The sequence below is a fragment of the Vanacampus margaritifer genome, chromosome 10 (genome assembly GCF_051991255.1).
Source record: "Vanacampus margaritifer isolate UIUO_Vmar chromosome 10, RoL_Vmar_1.0, whole genome shotgun sequence".
In the NCBI taxonomy this organism is placed as follows: domain Eukaryota; kingdom Metazoa; phylum Chordata; class Actinopteri; order Syngnathiformes; family Syngnathidae; genus Vanacampus; species Vanacampus margaritifer.
The window spans coordinates 10,172,528-10,192,500 of NC_135441.1; the positions used below are offsets into that span (position 1 = coordinate 10,172,528).

Here is a 19,973-nt window from a genome sequence, read left to right on the forward strand (position 1 = left end):
GTCACAATGATGTCACTTTTTAAAAAGCAAGGCTGTTATTGCAATGATTTAAGACTGTCATGTTTGAAGACGCAAGGAAAACAGAGAGGTAAGGCAGATGATCACAAGCCTGCAACTAAAATGTTCCACACCAACACATAAACGCGACAGTCATCTTAATTAATGTCCGTCTGAAAGTGAACTCATAAAAAAGTGTCTCACTGAAGTTGCATAAATATGCAGATTATGCCCTAAGAAAAAGCAGAGTTTAACTCATGTTAGCTTGTCCGCAGACCTGTAGCACAACTCTAACAAAGTTGTTATTTTTATTTGTGTTCCGTCACATGTAACGTATAACCACAGAGGAATGGAAAGCCGTTTAAAGCACTTATTCCATATCCTTGATTTTTACTTTAAGGTGTATGTAGCAGTACCGCAGTATGCTTTGTCTTCACTATTGGATAACTTTTTCATACAAGAAAGACAACCACAGTATTTAAGGCACAACATTTGAATACTGCATTTTACGAATATCTCATCTAGCACTCCTTAAGTAGCACTTGCAGCATGCTGATGTCATGTACTGTAGTGCACAATTTAGATTCAATTACAGCAACAGTGTTTGGTCAGATTTATTAAACATACAGTGTCCTCAAATAAGCTTCCCTCTGCTTACTATTTAATCAAGTTTTGCTCTGCTCAGTGCAGTGGCAAATGTATTCTAGTGGGATCCAGGGACAATGGCTGCCTCAAAATCCTGACGTCTTAAATTATTTAATTTGTCACTGTGAAGAAAGAAAGATTCAATTTAGGCATCCAATTTGGGCCTCTGCGGAAAATGATGGACACCACTATATGATGTTTGTGGTTAAACAGATAACAAAGTATTACAATACTTTTCTCTCCAAGCCATTCTAAATGGCAGAACATGAAATGCTGCTGTACATGTAGGTACCATTGAGTACCATTCTACAAAAGCACATCATGTGGATTTTTTATTAGTTTTTCTTCTCACAAGCACTGTTAACCCGAATAAGTTTTGCAGAACTTGAATGGTTTGATTACACCTTTTTATTTATTTATTTATAAATAGTTACTTAGAAGTTTTCTGTTACAGCAACTCAATTATTCTCAGTTACTAATTTATAAATGTTATAAATCCACTGGATTAAGTTAACAGAAGTCCAAACCATAAGTACCACTGTGTGTCCTCACGAGAATCCCGGGAATGCTGGAACCTATCCCAGCTGTCTTCGGGAAGTAGGCGGGGTACACCCTGAACTGGTTGCCAGCCAATCACAGGACACACACAGACAATCTAGAGACAATTCAGTGTTCAATTAACATAACATGCATTCATATTTTTCGTAATGTGGGAGGAAACTGGTGTACCCGGAGAAAACCCACGCAGGAACGTAGAGAACATGCAACCTCTAAGCAGAGCCAGGAAGGCCAGACGGCCGGATTCGATCTTACAACCTCTGGACTAGGAGGCAGACATGTTAATCAATGTGCCGCCTGCTATGAGCATGTGTTTATAATCTAACATAAATTATTATTAATTTATTTAAACCAAATAGGAAATGGAGAACAAATTATCATTTACAATGTCAACTATAGGGCTAAAATAAAATTAATAAGTAAAATAAAATATGAAACATTAGCTAATTTATGTTTTTAAGTTACCCCAAAACTAGTATAGTTCAATTTAATCAAAACTTTTTAGTACAAATGACTCATAAAAGCATACAAAGTTACACCAACTTAAAAAAGTTAAGTTAGGAGTAGTTTTCATAAAACTTTGAGTATTGTGTACTTCATCTATTTGATTATTTTGAACGTTCGAGTTTACAGTGAGGTTAGAGTTGTTATAGAACAAACAGACCATTATTAAGCAATTAATAACCCAAATTCATGTCCTGTTATGTTTAAAAAATTAGCTCAACTAAAGCAGGATGCATGACTCGAGTTTGTGGTCAATTATTTACGTATTTTCACAGGAGAGAATTGTTTGTAAAGTTGCAATCAATTCCTGCTTTTGTCAGGATTTTTAGCGCCAGGCGACGGGGCTTATCCAAGCTGAAGGCTAAAAATGGTTGCCTTTCATACAGCTGGATCAACAGTGGAAAAACAATTGTAGAAAGTGCTACATCTGAACACCAGCTGAGGTTCCCCTCGAAAGCGTCGAGTGCAGTCAAAACAGTAGTGAGTGTGTGTTGGCTTATTCTTTGGAAAGAAACCCAGCAGGGAGGTATGCATTCTATTTCCTGCAGCGCACTCTTAAGCTCTATTAAATGATGCACTGTCAGGAGTCTGGCTTTTTGTCGTTGTGGAAATCGGATGCAATTCACATCAAAAAGGCATAAAATCACATTTCGAACGGCTCAAGTCAGCTCGTGGAAGGAAAATGCTGAAGGAGCCCGACTCCATTAGTGTGTCAGCTATGACTATTATGCCCCTTTGAAAATTAAAAAAATAATTCCATATTTACAGCTTGGCAGGTCGGAGGGCTGAGTGTGTTGCTGTTACTATGGCAACGTATCAGTCTGTTGACCCGTCTGCCCGGCAAACTCATACTTGGCACGCTGCGCACTATACACAGAATGAGTCTCAAACACACATGGCACACTCCGTCATGATATTGGCAGACTGTCCCATGTTTGTCTGTCTGGCCGTCTCCCAAACACGCAAACACCCGCGCACACACATATGTACCCCGGAAACAAACATGGACATTTGTCAGGTTCGGGTTCAACTCCATGCGGTGAACAAGTGCTCACAGGTGAAAGTGAAGGAAAACTTTCCAAGACGCACTTATCTGGGCCAGTGTGTCATACTTTTTCATGCCTGCGGACATAATGACACACGCGCACACTCTTACTGACGCGCACGGGCAGTCAGGCAATGTCCCCTTCCTCCTCCATGACAATGAAGACTGATGAAGCAATTATGACCGGCGTCTGAATAATAATGTCAAAAAGTGAAAGAAGCTGAGTTGTCTTTATTTTGAAATGACCTACAATGAGGGCATTGTAATGCTGATAACGCTACACGTGGCCCAAAATGTTAACAGTAAAACATATAATTTTGATGTCATTGAAATGTGGAAACTAGGGGTATTAAAATTAGTGCATTCATTTTGAGTTAATTTAAATTTCCTTTAATGGCACTTATTTGTTTAATGCATGAATAATGACTACCCCTTAATTGGAAAGCATGTACTGGGGGAATTCCAGTCCGCACAACGACACATCCACGTCAAAACTTTGCAGTAATAAATTTAACAATAATCCACATATTTGTGGACACTGGGGTCAAGTTGTATTTTACGATTTAAAAAATGTGCAGAATTTTACAAATTAATTTGAAAGATTTTATCATTTTTAATATGAAAAGAAAAATTGCACTGAGCTATCACCAAAGTCTCAGAATGCTATTATGCCATCTAGTGGCAGAAAAATTACCTCAACACAAATAAATATCATACTTTTTAATTTTAACTCAATTTTATGAATTATTATGAAATTACTGCATCAATGACAAAGATAAAGCCATATTTCTATTAGTAATTCCCCCCCCTCTTTTATGTTAACAATAGTATAAAAACCCAGCAAAAAAATATTGTACATTTTATTGTACATTTAGAACAGATATAACATTTGCGATTAATTGTGAAATAACTATTGAAGTAATGTGATTAATTACGATTAAAAAATATAATCGCCTAACACCCCTAGTTGAAACACACAAAACACACTTTTATTGAAAGATTTGCTTCCAGATGCATGTGTATACCGTAGCTATGCGCCATGTCACTGGCCAGTCTGCCTCAAACAGCTCCCTGTTGTTTGCCTTGTCGCAGCAGACAGTTTATGAGCTTTAAGCTGTTTTTGGATTGATGCTCATTTGCAGGATTCTTCCAACTCAGTCGGCACCCTCCCATTTTGTGTATGTGCACATTTTTTGGTGTATGTGTGTGTTGATTATTTATATTTAAGGATATATAACGTTGCAGAAGAGTGGTTATATTTGTCAGTGTGTCCTATACTGCAATTTTAATACATTATAATACATGACAACATGTACAAATCATCGAAATCTTTTCAAATGCATATTTTTTTTAAACTCACAATACTTTGACATCTGCGTAAAAAAACAGCGCATCTTTATGCTATGCCACAATGGGCATTCCAGCGTATTCTATAGCCGCATCTGGAAATTTGGTGACAAAAAGTAGACTAGATTTTAGACTCGCTAAAACCACGTCTAAGTATTGATGCAACGCGATTTTGGTGTATTTGAATGAGACACAAGCAGTGTACAAATAAATAAATTGAACCAATCAATACCGACACCCTTAAAACTGGGTCAGAAATTGGATCAACTAACGTGGTTCAATTTAACGAAACGACAAACACGAATAGGACACCAAGCAAGCTGCCGATGCCTTTCACTTGAGTGGCTTCCGTCTGGTCACTCTACCATACTGGCCTCATTGATTGATTGCTTGTTGATGTTTGTTGTTCTGGAATATTCTCTTTCCAAAGAGGATTCTCAGTCATCATGACTAAAACCCATCCTCTCCAGTCGCTTAGTTTAGATCAGACATGGGCAAACCCCGGCCCGCGGGCCAAATACGGCCCGTTATGCGTTTCAATCCGGCCCGCCGAACTTATCCAATAAGGGTAGAAAAAAAAAAATCATTTTTTTTAATTTTATTTTTTATTTTATTTATTTAATTATTTATTATTTTTTTATTTTTTATTTTTTTTATTTTTTTTTCCAGCTCAGTGGCTGAGTGGTTAGAATGTCCGCCCTGAGACTGGGAGGTCCTATGTTCAATTCCCGGCCGGGTCATACCAAAGACTACTATACTAGACTATGTAACTTCTACACACCCGGAAAATATGATCACTGGGTCGGGGTCTCACTGATAAGCTCGTTTACACACAGAAAGGGGACAGAAAGACACGCAGGGTACATTCATAACAACGTTTGCAATTTATTAAAATAAACGGGAAAATGGCAGTAAGCTTAACTCAAGATAACTGATTCAAAAAATATAATTGTTCCTGGATTTGGACATTTACAGCAGGAGACGGCACGGTTTGTGTTGAACACAGCAATAATGTCCTGATAGTCCAGAGAATCGGTCAATTCTTTTTTGAAAGAAAGCAGGGACAAAGAGTTCAGTCTATCAGTCAACATTGTGGCACTGTTGCGTGTTTTGATCCTTTTGACAGCTGAAGATAGTCTTTCTACATGTTGTCATGGGTGAGGTGAGGAGCGCGAATGCAGGAGACTGTTGATATTGGTGAATACATCCCCGGGGCGTGCGTCGAGCACTTCTATGAGCGTTTCCTCGTTGGCTTTTGGCTTCTTTTTGAGCTGCTGCACAAACACCGTGTGCTATGTGTCCCCCACGGAGATGGAAAAGTGGTCAGAGACGGATTGGATGTACGCGCTTTGTCCTCAGCGCGTGACAGGCAGCAGCGGCTATCATGCAGCCGCATGTGTCACACGTACTGTGGGCCCGGGTTAAAAATGGGTGGGCCAATGGAAAAAAAATCTTTAACTTCACGCCTTGAATTGAAATCTATTAATAATAGATGCAGTCACCAGGTTTGACAGATCACAGTGTATGTGCTATTATAATCTATTTACATTTCTCCTCCCACTTTGCCAAATAGTGTGTAAATGTTCTTCATCTTGCATATTCATTGAGGCAAACGTACTACCTGTTTTAGGGCTATTTTATAATAATCCTAATAATAATAATAATACATTTCATTTAAAAACAGCACCTTTCAGAACACCCAAGGTCACTTTACAAAGCATAAAAACACAGCAAAAGTTGAGCTAAAACAATAAAAATGAAGCTATTGGAAAAGCTGTTTTAAATATGTGGATTTTGCACATTTGAAAAACGTAGTCCTAAGTGCACACTATAAGTAAATTGGGTTGTACATTTATCTGTGTGTTTTTACTGTGCTATGAGGTCCAAATGTTCCTGGTCCGGCCCATCTGTCAAAATTTCAAACCCATTGTGGCCCGCAAGTCAAAAAGTTTGCCCACCCCTGGTTTAGATGGTCAGATTTGATTGATTTGAGCGTACGTCTGCACATTTACCACAGATGGACTCCAATTAAGATGTAGAAATATCTCAAGGTTGTGTGGAAAATGATGCCCCCGAGCTCAATTCTGAGCTTCATGCAGCAAGGGCTGTAAATCCATATGTGACCCGCTCCGGCAAAATGGTCCACATGTTGCGAGGATCAATCTAGAGATATTTGACAATATTAGACAGATTTCCCCACAAATAGCCTCCTTGGGTTCTCTAGTTCCATTTCCCAGGAGCACAAAAGTTAAAATTGTAATAGAAGTCTATAAAAATAAGTATTAATAATAATTATTATTAATAGACACTATGCATCGTAACTCGGGGGAGAGTTTTTAGCCTAGCTGCTAGCTGCTAGCTAGCGCCACGTCTTGCGCAACTGTTTAAAAACAACACAAATTTCCTAGCCTCAAACGTACTTCACAAATGATTTATATAAATGTTGTGAGGATAAGCGGATCTGCTAATGGATGGATGGATGGACACAGCAACCAGAAAAAGTCAAAATACACCATTCAGCGCGAAAGTGAACAGAACAGTCCTCTTGTTGTCATTGGTCCGGATACCGGCGAATTGTAATCCAAACAGACAGAGATAATCTTCAATTTCTGGATCTCTTTCTTAATGAATCGGTTTCTACTTTTACTTGAAATGACTACGTTCACACACTAAACCATGTCCAATAACAAGGGGCGAACTCGGGCGAGCAGCTGCAGGTCTCCCCGCAGAGCAGGCTGACAGGTTGCCACTCACTCTGGAAAGATTCAAGTACCAAAACTTTAAACCCCTTTTTCTCAAAACTAGGGATTTCTACCTTCCAACATTAAAACTGATGTAACTTTCTCAATTTTTGAGGTACGTCCATGTATTATATATCATTTTAAAGGGAATTAAGTGCAGAATTGGAATATTTTCAATTTTGTGTTGGCACATGAGGACCCTTTTGCCACATATGCACGTGTGATGTATTGTTTTTTTGGTTTTAATAAATTTGCAGGAAAAAAAAGGGGGGGGGGACACTTCACATAAGCATTATTGGGTTTCGTGTGTAGAACTTTGAGGGGGAAAAGGCTGTAACATGAAAAAAAAATGTGTTAAGAGAAATGTGAATACCCTTTATCATAGTGGACACTTCATTAGGTACAGCTGCACCTCCACTTTAATATCATTACTCAACCAGAAATCATTACACATTTTGTACTGCTCTCTAGTATTACCATATTTAAATTATTGTTCAGAAGTTTGGGGAAACGCTTACAAGACATCATTACAACCTCTGTTTCTGTTGCAAAATAAGAGCTATAAGAGCAGTGCATAATGTAGGATATCTCCACCACACCAATACACTGTTTCTGCAATCTAAAATTGTAATAATTCTTTGATCTTGTGGAATTCAATTCTGTACAATTGGTGTATAAAGCTAGACATAATTTACTGCTGGGCAATATTGAAAATATGTTTTCAGAGTGACACGGAGGTTATGGTTTGAGGGGAATTCATAACTTAAAGACAAAGTATTCAAGAACAACAATGAAGAGTTTTTGTACATCTGTACGTGGAGTGAAAATTTGGAACAGGCTGAGTACTGATTTACAACATTGTACAAACATAGACTAGTTCAAAAAGAAATATAAAATCAACATTTTTGATAAGTATACAGAAGAAGGAGTGCTTTTCAATGAGAAGTAACATTGGTTGATGTTATTATTATTATTATTGTATTGTTATTAAGATTGTTGCTATTGATAAGGAAAAATATATTTATGTATATGTAAAAGTATAACAATATATGCATGAGGCACACTGTTCAAAGTGTTCACTATTAATATTTTTTATAATAATCAAGACATATTAGTTGTATACTAGCAGTTTTTTTTTTTTATTATGCATACCTACTATATATTGTGTAACGGTTGTTAAGGGGCAGGACCTGATAAGTTTATGCTTCTTCCTCCTTTTCGAACATGTCTATGTAAATGTTTAGCTCATGACTGGGTGAACCACTGGGAAACTTTATAATGTTGCTTTTGTTGCTTGAATATTGTGTTTGTTGTTTAATATGTTTTGTATATTTTGTTTATAACCCGCTTGTTTATATATATACATGTTTGGGGAAAAAAAGTGTAACAAAAAATGTATTGATGGTAAGTTTCAATTGACACTGTCACAGATATTTTTCTTTAATGTGGCAGTTATGACATTTTGTAATGTATTACTTGAGCAGCACTAATAACCAAGAAATTCAAAACACTTTTGGCATAATATTTGCTACAATTTTTTGTGCTATATAATTCATTGGCTTGCACAAGTGTACCTAATGTTGTGGCCAATGAGTGCATTTTCATAATGTTATTCCTTGAGCTCATCAACATTAGCCTATTGATTTGTCATTTCACACCCTTGCAAACCTTCCCCTCGCGTCTTTTCTGTGACACAACTCACTTGTGTATGCACCAACACAAGGGAGCACCTAACCCCAACCAACCAAGCAAGCTGTTATCTGTTTTCATCCGCCCTGCCTCCATCCAGCCCGTTGTCACATCAGGGATTTCCATGCGTCTTCCCAAAATGTTTCCGCCGTCATGGTCCAGCAGATGTCACTTAGCAGCAGACGCACCTCTTTATTTCTCCATCCATCCCTCCGCCTCTCCAGGGACACAGATGAGGGCGTCTGTGTATATGTCTACAGGAGGGGGTGGGGAGACCAGCAGGTTAATGAATTAGTAATTAGGATTAACATCGCATCTGCAGTTGGTTCCCCCCCAAACTATTTTTTCATTCTCTGGTCAGCTGTGCATCTTCTCTTTGTCATCTCCACCCTCCCTCCTCCTATCATATCTCCCCATCTTCTGCACAAGAACATCCTCTCCGCCCACCCCCTACCTGCCTCACAGTGAGCCTTGCCTGTTCTAACCTTCTCCTCCCCTTGTCTTCAAACACACACACACACACACACACACATGCCTCTTTTGTTCTGCCCGCAACCCCCTCATGACTTTGTAAACCCCTTTCTTCCTAATACTTCTGCCCCCCAGACACCCCCCCCCCATCTCCTTCTCATGTGCTATTGATCACAAGAGATCCCTCGATCGACTGAGCCTCTCAATCTATACGGGCTTTGCAATAATGCCTGAGACTAAGGGCTGAATTCAATATCTTAGGAAGGAAGAAAACATTACAAAATGTTGACATTTTGTAAATAAACAAATATCTAAATAATTATATAAATATTATATATAAATAATATATATATTTTTTTCTTCTTCCAAATTGAATTCAACCCACATTTCCCCCAAATATTGACCTTAAATGTCACACAAGGTCAAACAATCAGCATGCCTAATGTCCCTCAAGACACCAGTAAATTCCACGACACCTCACTTCGGTTCATATAAAGTACGCCAACAAACAATCTAAGCGGTCATAATCTAGTGTGTCCATCAATGCCAGCTGAAGTGATGTGATACGATGGCAAGCCCGACTTTCGTTATACCAGAATGAGGTTGGCATGTATGTCATAGTTCATAGCTTAAGGTAAAAGGGTTTACTTTGCATTATTTGTTAGCATTAAGCTAGCTGACTTTCAAAATATTGGCAGAAACTTTTGGTATATAGTTTATTTATTTATTGTTTTACAGGAAACTGACCAGCTTAGTGGCCTAGTGGTAAAGTGTCCGCCCTGTAACTGGGAGGTCGTGGGTTCAATCCGCGGCCCCGATGAGACTAAAGACTATAAAAATGGGACCCATTTGCCTCCCTGCTTGCCACTCAGCATTCCGGGCTGGAATTGGAGGATTAGCTCACCAAATGATTCCCAAGTGCAAGACCCTGCTTCTGCTCACCGCTCCCTCAAATGCGGAGCATGAATTTCACCCCACTTAGATGGGTGTGACAATCAGTGGTACTTTAACTGAGAGTGCAAAATACAAACTACATAAGCAATGCTCTTATTTGGAGAAGTGAGCTTCTTCTCATTTCCTCATTAGCCTCATTTCATGAATCAAGCTTAAAGGTAAGCTTTTTAAAGAATGTGGAAACTATATAAATTTTTTAATATGGTCTTTCTGTATCAGTATGGCTGGACTGGCCATCTGGTATACAGGGTAGATGCCCGGTGGGCTGGCCTCTTTTGGGGCCGATGTAGTGCTTTTTCATGATTATTTTCCTACATTTCCTACAAGTCCAGACTCACCATTAGTTGGGCACTAAATGGAGCAGGATGAGGACCTGATCACTTGCATGAGACATCGCCACCCCCCCAAAAACAAACTGAATTCAACAAGACAATAAGTAGGTTGTGTAAATTATGCTATTATTCTTGATCTTGATGGAAATGTTGACAAAAGCATGCAAATGTGTGAATTGTTTTAAGATGTGAAAAAAAACAGTGACAATATGTTTCCTTTAAAACATTTGTGTACAGTTAATATTTCCTCTGTATTCCATTACTTAATTTAATAGTAACAACTTTAGAGTAAATAAATGCTATCAGTGTTTTAAGACTTATTGAGACCAGTGCAGACGGCTAGAGAATGCACAGTTAAATAACATCCTTCTGTTTGACAGACACAATGCGGCCACGTCATCACAGTTCAGGGCAGACACCAATTGCCTGTTGACAGCACAATCTCACTCTTTTCTCTCATATGTGAGGGGGGTGGGGGGGAATCAATTCCTCATTTTGTGGGAAACGCTCTCACAAAAACATGATGTGCACAAGACAGCAACTCATCTTCTCATAAATCAGAATTTCTCGGGAGGTGTCAGATGACACCAAGTGCTATTTGTCTTTGTTCTCCAGGCTGCTTAATTGATTGTCTGCATTTCAGGGGTTTATTGTGTATTTTTCATTGGGGTGGGCTTTCATTGAATTGACAGAGCTATAGGCAGTCTGAAAAAAAAACATGATATGTAAAAAAGATACATTTCAAGCACATTCCGTTGCTAATCCAACTTTATACACAACCGCAGAAGACTACTACTGTAGTCTCTGCAGAATAATTAGTTTCATTTTCCTGAGGTAGTTCTGTTTAAATTGACTAACTAAAGACATATTGAAGGCATACTTTGATGAAACACTGATTCCAAGCCAGTGTGCAATGAGAAAGTGTCTAATTGCACACCCACACAAAAAATCTTGGCAATAGGCCTATATGTTCTATGCATCCCCACTAGTCTAAACACGGTATTCTAAGTAATATTACGTTTGTGGATCACCTATTTTATGAGTTTGGTCATGTGATATTGGCAAGCTGCGCTGTGACTGGTCCTTACCTGAGCCCTGAACAACTGTGTTGTTGTTTTTTGTTGACAGCAAGTGACAAAATGGCTGCCTCCTGAAATGGATTAAAACGGATAGATGATTTTATTTTTCTCATCCTAAAAGGCAACTAATTAACTTTTGTTTGGATTTTTCGTAACAATAAAAAAAAAAAGATTCAAATGTGTCTTGACTCAATTAAAGTTTGAAAACACTTCTTATAATGAGCAGTTGTATCTTTTGCCAGAGATTAAATTCTTGACATGTGTGTGTATGGCCCCAAATCTGCTTTAAATTGCTTGATTTATTTATCCTGCAGTTAGCCGAGAATGAATAAAATCAGCTATTCCATCTTGTTTTCCCTAGCAGACGTCAATGTCCTATCTAAACCCAACTTGCATGATGAATGCTTACGCCTGATATGACATCTGTGGTACTTTAGACCTTGGACAGAACTATATAGCTCGCTGTAAATCATCTGCATGCTGTGTTTTTTTTCACTATTCCAACTTTCCCCCCTTCCAATCACGACTGGAGTGATGTCAATACTCTGTGAAATAAATAGGCCAGCGTGAGTTGAAGAGTAGGACATTCTTTCAGTCTTGCATCCTCTTCCAAATACATTTCGAGTCTTTAAATGCGTTCCAGCTTCAGTTACAACTCTGGTGCTCATCTGCCTTGCAGGCTGCACTGACTGGCCGCGACACGCGTGCTCCAGCCCGGGGAAAGTGACGGTGCTCGGGAGAATCTCAGCCGCCCACCAGACACTCTGTGCGGCATCGTGTGGCGGTAGAGACGGGCGGTCCGAGAGAGAGAGAGAGAGAGAGAGAGAGAGAGAGGAGAGAGAGAGAGAGAGAGAGAGAGAGAGAGAGAGGGAGAGAGAGAGAGAGAGAGAGAGAGAGAGAGAGAGAGAGGGAGAGAGAGAGAGAGAGAGAGAGAGGGAGAGGGAGAGAGAGAGATTTGGGAGGGAGAAACGAAGCCGCCTGCTCGCGCTATTCCCCGGTGTGGATGTACGGAGGCAGACGGCGGAAGAGGAGCACCGCCACACTCGTGTTTTACCGGTGAGTGAAGAAATATTCATCTTGGACGACGACTGCGGTTATCATGTTATAATGATAGCATAGCATCTCAATGGAACATAATTTAGTTTTTGGTCCGTTTGTGTTGTCATGATATACGGGCTGCTTTGACGTGCTGTTTTTCTTGCTAAGCTGGGATCAAAATATTAGCTTTAGACCTGCAGTGTCTGACAGGTCGTGGGATTTTTATGACAGGTGTGTTCGTATTTTTTACTCCTTTGACTTCTTGGTCGGTTAACCCGAAAACACGTTGCTTTTTTGAAACGTTAGCAAGGTCTGTTTTGGAGGAAAAGAAAGACACCGGCCTCAATTGAGCTTGAACCAAGTCTCCCAGCCATCTTGTTGTCATGGTTACTGGCTCGAGGAGGCTGGGAGGACATCTCTCTCTCTCTCTCTCTCTCTCTCTCTCTCTCTGACACACACTCACACTGGGCAAGGAGACAATGAGTCCTGTCTATCTAGTTTGTTTATGTCATTTAAAGTGTACTGGGGGACTCTGGGAAAAACAAGCATGGGACAAGCACATGTTAACAGTCAGTGGGTTGATACAATTGGATACGTAAAGATTATATAACTGTTCATTGTTTCTTGAGGAAATTAAGCTTTTACTGAAACGGGACTTCTTTGGAAGAGGCCACTCAATGGCAACTTAATTATCATCAGAATGAGAAAAGATACAATTATCTTAATTATACACATTTACACGTCTAGTCAGGATCCCTTGCAAGTCACAGCCTTGAGACAACAGTACAGTGCTTCTCCAGAGTATTAATCTCAACGTCAAGGTGTTAGACACGGAGACGCTCCAGCAGCTGCGTCAGGCCGCACTGTCTCACACTTTATTGGCACAAGTGAAGATTCAACGCTATCACTGCAGAGGATGTAACATGGGTAGTACCCTTTAAAGATAAATCATTTGAAGTATTGCCAGTGGAGTATGTATGTTTATTAGATTTAACATAATATTAACATTGAAAGTCATGCAATGTTACAAACCAAAGACACAATTCTGTTTTAAGTGGAATGGTCCCGAGAATAAGCCAATAATAAGATACAGCCATGCATTATGTATGCTATATGGACAAGAACTGAGACACATCTTCATTAATTAATCAGTCAGTCAGGGGCTGGGCTGGACCCCTTAGTTCCCTGTTAATCTCAATGGCACTTTTTTGATTAAATATATTCTTCCTTCTACTGTATGTGGGATTCTGGTGGGGAAGGCTGCGACTGTGCCATCCATCCATCTATCTATCTATCTATCTATCTATCTATCTATCTATCTATCTATCTATCTATCTATCTATCTATCTATCTATCTATCTATCTATCTATCTATCTATCTATCTATCTATCTATCTAAAAACTTTGTTGATGATCGAGACCAGAGACAAAATCATCCACAGACACACTCCAAATTCTTGTATAAAATATTTCAGTAAAGCGGAAGCTGTTCTCACAGCTCTAAGTGTTTATATGTAAAAGTACAGTATCGGTAAACGGCAGCAAATGGTTGACCTTGATGTGCTCGAAGTGACATATCGGGGTGATTTGGGGGGAACTGTTCCGCTCCACTGGAGGCTCAATTCTGGCTGGACATAGTAGACAGGCAAAAACACTCCTTGGATTGCTTCCAACTTTGTGTTTTCCTGCCTTCCTGTCTCGGGCTGACAACCAGGAAATGATTTCTTTCCCCATCTGTATGCATGACACACAAATACATTTTTAAAAGGTGACAGAAAAGCTTTGGGCTGTTGCTGCAGTGTTAATGCTGCATGCAGGCAGCATTAGGTGAACAGGGTCAGTGGGTCATTTACACTGTAAGAGTGATTTTTTTTTTGCGCATGTCTCTGATAGAGGAAGAGAGGAGGAGGGGGACCTTAGACTTCACATCGTATTGTCATCGTTCATTTAATCAGTGCTCAGATTCATGCATATTGTATTAGCTCTGTTTAAAATAGTAACTGAAACATGACTGTGTTGAAATTGTCATGGTGGCTTTGTTTAAAAGTTCACTATTTGAACTCTGAGGCAGAAATAAATGCAATGATAGTACATTATGCTATACATCAACCTGAATGACATGATTTTGCTATCCTTGGCATGGAATTGCCAAGAATAGCTGAAGCATGTCTTGCTTTCTTACGCACCTTTAAATGACTCTCAGAAAATCAAAGGTATTCTTCCACTGCATTGTTTGCACTTTGCAGTGTTTAACTATTAACAACTGGTCATCATGAAGCTTAATTCCGCTTGCCAGGGATGACGAGTGACACAATTACCGTGGCAAAAAGTGGTATGCATTGGACTTGAAGGTCAGTTTAGAGGTCAAAGTGTATAAACTAGAAATCTGAGTAAAGGTGGATAATACAGTAGAAACTCCAAGGTCAAACACATGTTCGGGGATGTTGGTCAAGGTTGGTTATTTAAGTCACCTCCAAAAGTATTGAAACTGATTCATTCTTCATTTGAAATACTTTTCCAGGCCTTTTTACTGCAGCCTCTTTCGGGGTTTTTTGCATGCTCCATTGGGTCTGCTGATTGACTTGGCCATTCTAAGGCCTTGCACTTTTCCCACCTGTTGTGAAGTCCTTTGTTGTGTTGTGTGTGTCTTTGGGGTGATTATCTTTGCTGCATGATAAAGCTTTCCCCGATTAGTTGGGATGCATTTTTCTGTAAATTGCCAGACTAAATATTTTTGTACATTGCAGAATTCCTTCTACTGCTACCATCTTTAGCTACATCTCAGGCACTGTATTATTTATTTCTCTTTACAGAAAATGTTTATAAATATTTCTATTGGAACAAGATGAAATCAAAAGGTGTACAGTATATTCATATGGCTTGATTGTCATCTTTAAGTGGATTGTGTTAAATGTGATTGCCAGCAAGTCAGTCTGTTTAATTTCAGTCTGATTGCATTAGCAGCCTCTTTGGGATTTCTGACAGATCCCAATCATGGTTATCTGAGAGCCTCCCAGTGGACCACGACTGTGTGTCCGAGGGATCAATAAATCACACTATAGTGTGTGCACAAAATGCAGATGTGTGCGTGTATTAGACAGTGTGTGTGTGTGCCTAAGTGGGTCTGAAAGATAAGCGAGTGCAATAAGAAAAGGCACAATTGACAATATTTTATCAGTTGTCAAGCTCACTGGTGGTTTGGTTCTTTAATTGTCTGATTGGTTATGTGTGTGTGTTCACATGATTGGCGGATGGTCCGAGTGCAATTAAAGGACTTTGATAAGGTTTGGGGGCTTCTGCTGACAAAAGTGGAATTGCAATAAGAATCCTGTAGCTGTTATATAAACACACACACACACACACACGCACAAAGACATAGACGCTCCAGCCATCCTTCTGGTATGCGTGAGAGCACATCTGCTTTTCTCAGTAGTGGAAATCACAATGCAGCACTAGCGCAGTGCCACTGTTCTCTTTTTCTAAGACCCATTTAGCTCAATTAGCTCAAAATGAGTCTGACATTGGATTTAGACGGTGATATTAGGGAAACATAATGTGGAACAGATGAAGAGGAGAGAAAAAAGAGAAACTGGAGACAGACATGGAGAGAATTCCCACTTTCCATGTCTGGTTTCATAACCGTTCACTGTTTCCATTTATGGAGCTTTGTCACTGTTTTGCTTGGGTATGTGCTCACTTGAGTGTGTTGATATGTGCAAATGCATGTTTATGGAGCTGCATAAATGGATGCTAATAGTGCTTGTTTGCATATGCTTGGTAATTAATTATTAAAGCTCCGCTGCATACCACATTATAGTTTAGGGCTATTTGGACTCAATTACAATCAGTAATGAGGGCTTGTGGGCTTTTTAGTTGTTTTGATAAAATTCAAAATATGTCTTTAAATGTAAATTTTTAAGTGTGTTGCAGCTCATTGAATTAATCAAACAAAATGCCGGATTGTTTTGTGTTACCAAGGGATTGGTGTCTGCAGTCGGAATAAATTGACAGCATTTGGTAAATAGATTATGCTTCCAATTACTATGGCCCCGTGAAGAAAATGTGTTAGCCAATTGCAGCTCACATATTCAGAAAGAATCTGCTCAGGGATCATTCAGAATGCCCTTTGAGATCGTCACACGACAGTGAGAGGGATTAGAGGACAGCAGCAGAGACGCACAGTGCCCGCCTGCGGAAATAACACAAAGCACAAAAGACTTGTGTTTTTACTCCATTTTAACACATTTCCTATCAAGGCCTTCTTCATTCAAGACCAAAGATTTATTTTGATTGTAGCTTTTCATTTATATTTCACTTCAACAGGAGAAAATCTAAAATGGGACACATGCCTGCAGTGAATTTGCATCATTTTGGCTTCTGCATAATTTGCATCAGACCTTCGTTACTCAGATGAAACATTAAGTGGACCAGTGGCGTCCTCATGCTCAGGGGCTTAACCAAAACCTGTCTCTAAGAAGTCATGATTTTTATTTAAAAAAATTGTAGTTTATGCTGGAAGAAGCAGTCTTATTTTTTTTTAAATCAACAGTAAGAAATTATTTTATCTTTATTTTGATTGCCATATGTTAATAGTCTACAATTGGTGTTTGCCTTTTGTTGTAACAGTAATATAAGTTATTTCTAATGATATCTCAGCAGTATTACATACATTGCAACAATCCATTTGCAGTTATATTTATAGCGTTCTTCCCTGCTGCTGAGGCCTGACTTTCTTTTAGACTGCAGTGTCACTGGCTGGCTTATCAGCCTTTGTAAATGCATCATTGAAGGAAAGAAATGACCATCATTATAACAACATTGTTGTTTATAGTATAATAAATCATAATATATACAGTAGTATAATATAGTATAGTGTAATAATAGCAATAGTATAGTATATCACTTTTTAGTCTAAGCGTGTACACATCATTGCATGCAGCAGCAAGGATTTTTTTTAACCCTATAAATGTAAATATATATGAGAGAAAATTCAGATTTTTGTAAATAGAGTATTTATTGGTCCTTTTGAACTAAGACGGCGTATTAGGGCCATGTATAAATATATATATTTTTAGAGGGCGGGGGCAATATTCAGAGAAAAAAAAAACACTTTATAAAGTGGCAAATTTCATCTCAGTTCCAATTTCAATTCATTCTTAAATTTAAACTTTACTCGTCATTCACTGCAGCTAGAGCGACAACACTTCCTGATCCCCTATCAGCTGACTAACACAAACCAATCAGATGCTAGCATACTTTCGGTAAATGCTAGTGAATGACGGAGAGCAGCAGATTCGACACATCAACTTAGATACTTGTACAAAAAAAATACCAAAATGTATGAACGTGTAAATAATAATTCTAGCAACATAATTGTACGCGTAAATATCCATTTTAAGAAAGTAACTTAAATGCTTGATCGTCCGGGTGTGGACCTTTGCAAAGTGAGGCGTCTGTTGCTGGCCAGTAGCCGTAAACAATGCTTCAAAAAGCGAACGCTTAACATGTGGAAAAAGGACTACCATTGAAAACTAATTGCAAATGTACCCGTGTATCGCTCAACAATACACTTATACTGAATGTTCACCAGTGTTTTTGGAAGCTTTTTGGGATAATCTTCCTTGTCTAGAGCAACACTTCAACAGAAAGAACTTGGACAACCTATTAAAAGGATGGAGATACCTTTCATAAGTGAGGACTAAATAGCAAAGGATGGTTTCGATCCATTGACTTTTGGGTTATAGGCCCAGCACACTTCTGCTGCGCCACTCTGCTACCTTTGTCAGTACTTTCTTACTGTGCCTTCTTGAGAACAGTTTTCCAATGTGAAAAAAATAAGCATAAGTGATTTTCTGTGCCACTGACAAGAACTTCACAAGTTGTAACTTCAGAAACTTTCTTATACGGAGTAACACTTGCAAAAACATTTGGACAAGTTTTCAGAAATTGGGAATTACTACTTATTATCAAACTCTGGATTGCAGAGGATGGCTTCGATACATCAACCTCTGTGTTATGGGCTCAGGACGCTTCCGCTGCGCCACTCTGTTGCCTGGTGTTAGTGTATTCTTACTGTGCTTACTTGAAAACACTTTTCCAATGTGACGCGCAGTTCTGTGCCATTGACAAGTAACTTGACAGTCTTTCTTTTCAAGAGCAACATTTAAACGGAAAGAATGTGGACAACATTTCAAAAGGAAGCCAAGGGTGGTTTCAATCCAAGAACCTCTAGCTTATGGGCCCAGCACGCTTCTGCTGCAGCAAATTCTTACTGTGCTTACTTGAGAACACTTTTCCAATGTGACACAAATTTCTCTGCCATAAGTAATAATCTTTCTTTTCAAGAGTAACACTGAAGCATGCTCTACATAGCAGAGGATTGGTTCGATCCATCAACCTCTGGGTTATGGGCCCAGCACGCTTCCGCTGCACCACTCTGCTGCAAGGTAGTCTTACTGTGCTTACTTGAGAACACATCCAACGTAAAGCAAAACAACAGAAAAACTTGACAAGTTGTAACTTCACAGTCTTTCTCTTCAAGAGTTACATTTAAGCGCAAAGAATTTGGACAGCATTTCAAAAGAAGGCTCAACATAGCAGAGGATGGTTTTGATCCATCGACCTCTCGTTTATGGATAATGTACACTTCCGCTGCTTGGTGTAATATATTCTTTCTGTGAGAAAAACTTGCCATGTTGTAACTTCATAGTCTTTCTTTTCAAGAGTAACATTTAAACACAAATAATTTTGACAAAATTTCAAAAGGCAGCTCTATAAAGATGGTTCTGATCCATCGACTTCTGTGGTTATAGGCCCAGCACTCTTCTGCTATGCCCATCTGCTGTTTGGTGCAAGGTATTCTTACTGTGCTTATTTGAGAACACATCCAACATGAAGCAGAAAATTACTTCACAGTCTTTCTTTTCAAGAGCAACATTTAAACAGAAAGAATTTGGACAGCATTTCAAAAGAAGGATCTAGATAGCAGAGGATGGTTTCAATCCATCAACCTCTGGGTTATGGGCCCAGCACTCTTCCGCTGCTTGGTGTAATATATTCTTACTGTGCTTACTTGACAAAACATCCAACGTGAAGCAGAAACTTTAACTTCACAGTCTTTCTTTTCAAAAGAAACTTTTAACGCAAAGAATTTGGACAGCAATTCAACAGAAGGCTCTGCATAGCAGAGGATGGTTTCGATCCTCCAACCTCTGGGTTATGGGCCCAGCACTCTTCCGCTGAGCCACTCTGCTGTTTGATGCAAGTTATCCTTACTCTGCTTACTTGAGAACACATCCAACGTGAAGCAGAAACATAAGTAACTTCAGAGTATGTCTTTTCAAGAGTAGCATTTAAACGCAAATAATTTGGACAGCATTTCAAAAGAAGGCTCTACATAGCAGATGATGGTTTCGATCCATCGACCTATGGGTTATGGGCCCAGCACGCTTCCGCTGCGCCACTCTGCTGTTTGCTCCAAGGTATCTTTACTCTGCTTACTTGAGAACACATCCAACGTGAAGCAGAACCATTAACTTCACAGTCTTTCTTTTCAAAAGCAACTTTTTACAGA

The 19,973-nt window shown here is 39.1% G+C and overlaps 1 protein-coding gene across 1 annotated transcript in view; it reads left to right on the forward strand.

Annotated features, from left to right (window-relative positions):
- Positions 1 to 12,276: 12,276 nt before the first annotated feature.
- The window catches only part of psd2 (pleckstrin and Sec7 domain containing 2), a 42,853-nt gene continuing 35,156 nt past the window's right edge, over positions 12,277 to 19,973 (forward strand). Inside the window, exon 1 of the mRNA XM_077577211.1 lies at positions 12,277 to 12,418. The gene's annotated coding sequence lies outside the window, so the exon portion shown is untranslated. The remainder of the gene's footprint in view (positions 12,419 to 19,973) is intronic.